Source organism: Tamandua tetradactyla, chromosome 14 (genome assembly GCF_023851605.1).
Source record: "Tamandua tetradactyla isolate mTamTet1 chromosome 14, mTamTet1.pri, whole genome shotgun sequence".
Lineage (NCBI taxonomy): Eukaryota > Metazoa > Chordata > Mammalia > Pilosa > Myrmecophagidae > Tamandua > Tamandua tetradactyla.
This window is the reverse complement of record NC_135340.1, coordinates 83186937-83190462: the sequence shown is the minus strand read 5'-3', so window position 1 is coordinate 83190462 and position 3526 is coordinate 83186937. Positions and strand designations below refer to the sequence as shown.

The 3526-nt window shown below is 57.2% G+C and overlaps 1 long non-coding RNA gene across 1 annotated transcript; it reads right to left on the bottom strand.

The window, feature by feature from the left end:
• Positions 1-274: 274 nt before the first annotated feature.
• Positions 275-2712, bottom strand: LOC143655209 (uncharacterized). The gene is made up of 3 exons (XR_013162108.1): positions 2563-2712; positions 1145-1415; positions 275-609 (listed from the first exon to the last, which is right to left on the bottom strand). It is a non-coding gene; the product is annotated as an uncharacterized LOC143655209 (long non-coding RNA).
• Positions 2713-3526: the final 814 nt, after the last annotated feature.

Genomic DNA, 3526 nt, shown 5'->3' with positions numbered 1-3526 from the left:
CCTATGGTCACCTGTGGCCAAGTTTCATTCTGAAACCACCCAGCATCCCCTGCAGTGCAGAGAACCAGAGAAAGTGGGCTGACTCCGTGGCAGACAGGAATTAGGGATGCTAGAAGAGACACTTTCCTAAAACAAAGTTCTGGACCAATGCCATCCCAAAGAACTTTCTGCAGTGATGGGAATGTCCCATGCCTGCTTGACCACTGTGACGGCCACTTGGCAGCATGTGGCCATTGAGCACTTGAAATGGGCTAGTGTGACTAGGGAGCCGAGTTTTAAATTTTACTTTAATGTATGTAGATTGAAATAGCCACATGTGGCTGCCATATTGGCCAGTGCTGTCCTATATAGTTGAGGCTTGGGAGAGGATGGCCCGGAGCCAGGAGGAGCGTCTGGGAGAGGGGAGGTGTCTGCCAGGGCTTGGAGGCTGTGAATTCCTTTGGAGTGAGCTGTCCTGGCCCCTCAAATAGCTCCTTCCAACAGCTGAGACAGGCCCAGGGGTGAGGGCTGGCTGGGTTTCCTCGCTGGGGCTCTACTTCAGGAAGGGCTTTACAGAGACTGATTGACCAGAGTGCAGTGCCAGGTTGGGGTCATTGCTCCTCCTTCTCCCTGGAAAAACACAGGGTCACAATACTCACAGCAGTTTCCTTACCTGACCCAACTCCCATTTTGCAGCAGATGCCCGGAGGGGGAAGAGCTCATTGGCAGGTGTGGGTGAGGACCCAGGCACCCTGATTCCCAGCCAAGCCATTTCCCATGCACACGTCTCAGTGCACTGGGGTGAGCTTTCTCTTGAGTAAGCCCTGGGCACATGCCTCGTTCCCTCCTGGAAGGGGTGGGGTGGGGCTGTCTCCAGAGGTCCATCACAGAGCAAGCCCATTCCTCTCTTCCCTTATCCTGCCCACTGGGGAGCCTTTATGGGGTGATTGCCGTTCCATCTCAAGGTGGCAGTGGAATAGATGGCAATAGGATTTGCAGATGACTTTTGGATTCAGGGCCAGGTATACATGGACTTGGCAGTTTCCTTGGGTTCCCAGCCCCTGTGGAATAATTGAGACCGAGGTGCTAAGAATAAACCACAAAGCCCTGACCAAGTGGCCAACCACAAGGTGCTATGACGGCAGGGGAGAGGGAGAGCACACACGTGTCAGGCCTTTGAGGAGGGCTTGGCCAGCCTCTCTGAAGACTCTTCTCAGAAGACGCCCCTGGCTGTAAAGGTGAATGTTGCCTTGATCTGCCTGGGATGGGCTGTGGACTTAATGGCAGACTGTCCAAGGGTAGTCTCTGCAGGACGCAGGCTGCCTGGGTTTCCCTGCAGCGTCACAGCTCCCATGGGTCTTGGCGGAAGGTGGGCTGAAGCCTTCGTAAATAGCTCACAGGGCTTGGGATTGTCCCTCTAAACCTCCCCGGTCTCCCTAGAGAAGGGGAAGGGACAGCAAGTCCTTTGTCATTCGCTTTGTAAATCTCATTTCATTTTGTGTCTAGTTGAAGCTGGCTGTTTCCCTCCCCTGCCCCTAGGTTAACTCTGGGGTCTGGCACAATCCCTGGCTCACGGGAGAAGCTCAGATAGAAGCTTATGACCTAAATAATCATCTTCTGCAGTGAAAGATTTATATGAAAGGAGAGGCCCTTGGTAGAAATTTGAACCCCAAAGCTATTGATTCAGCTGGGGGTGGATGGTAGTAGAGATGGCCTTGGCATTTAAAAAAATAGGTATGTCGTCATCCGAGGGCTACATATGAAGACTGTATGAGGAGAATGTCAAGCACAGGAGGTGGATACCCCCACATCGGGAGGGTGCCCAGGAGGGGAGCCCTTGAGTGGCACTATTGCTGCTACCTCTAACAGGGACAGGCCCTTTGAGCCCAGGGGACCTTCAAGTCCTCCTCCAGGTATGGCCCAGATAAAAAGAGACGTGCCCTGTGGCCAGGCAGGGATGGAGGGGAAATGCAGAATGGTCAGCCTAGCAAAATCTCATTCAACATGGAGGCAGCAGGCCGGAGCCCTGCCACCAACTGAGGGAAAGCTTTGGTCCTCTGTGACCTTCAGTTTCCTCCTTGGTAAAATGAGGTATCTTGCTCAGGGTTCTGGCAGGAAATAGATGGCATGCTCGATTTGGATAATTTGACAAGAGTTGAATAAAGAGTGTGAGCAGCGTGCAGAAAACCCACGAGGGATGGTGCCGTGCCCGGGGGTGAGTGACTGTGGGGTTGTTTTCACTCCTAGACACGGAGGGGCGAGGAAAGGGAGCTCTCACCGGGACCAGGAGGAGGGGAGAGAGCCCTGTGCTCAGAGGGCCACCAAAAGGAGCTGCGACCTTCACCCAGCCCAAGGCGGCCCTGAGGGAGGGGGCCAGGCGAAGGAACACTCATCCCCCCCACCCCCCACCCCTCTGCTCCCGGGGCTCCCCACTGACTGAACCCACGCGGAAGCAGAGGGCACGGCTGCCCGTGGATGCCGCCATCCAGCTCACTCCCCGATCGGCCGCACAGCCGCGTGGGGACCCAACGCCCAGTCCCCGAGGGGAGGAGCCCCTAGGTGGCCTCCAGCCCTGGGACGGACCGTGAGAGGCGGGCCGGGTGGGGAGCAGGCGTTCGTGGATTCCCGCCGCTGCGTTGATTTCGGCCTGGAAAAAGGTGGAGGTCATTCCCCCACCGAGCAAACCTCTGCCGCCGGTCCGGGAGGAGACGATGGCGTCTCCGTCGCGGTCCCTTGGGCCGGGCGCCATCCGTTCCCTGCCACCAGCTGGAGCGCGCATTCGAGTGTCCTGCTGGCTGTACCCGTCGGGGCGGGGCGGGGCGCGGCGAGCCGGCTCTGCAGGGGGCTGGAGGCGCCGGGAATTAATAAGCGTTAGGAGACCGTCGGGGATATTGAACTCATGCCTTAAATCAATCCTTAACCAAGAAAGAGGAGGGAATGAAATTTTGGACAATTAGTGGGTAATGAGGACCTTGTGAAAGGAGCTATTGACAAAGGGTGGGAAGGTGGGAGAGGGTGCAGGGCCGCGGGCTGGAACTAGAAGAAAATGCAAAGGGGAGGAGATCGCCAGGGCTGGATTGGCCCTCTGGGAGAGGAGGGTGGGTGCTAGGGGTGGATGGGGGCTGTCCTCTCCGTTCGGGTGTGGGGAGCACAGGGAGTCTCAGAGTGGGCTTCCTCCTGGGTTGGAGAAAGAGACGCGGGAAAGGGAGTGTCGACATGCGGACAGTGTGGCCCAGAAGCCAGCGCTGTCTTGTTTCCCTCCTTCCCCTGGTCCTCAGTCTCCATTCCTTCTTCCAGGGACCCCCAGGGACCCCTATGGAAGTGCAGAGCTTTTAGCATTGGCGGGTTAGGGTCCCCGCAGCCTGGACAGACCCCAGCCCCGTTTCAGGGACCTGCATTGCTGTGTGCAGAATCCCAGGGGGTGGTTTGCTTTCTGGTCATTCTGCAGCAGCGCCCACATTTGCAGGTCCCAGAGGGGAGGGCGTGGCCTCCCACACTGGCGGTTCTGCTCCTCTCATCCTTTTGGCTCCCATCAGTGGAGCAGGTG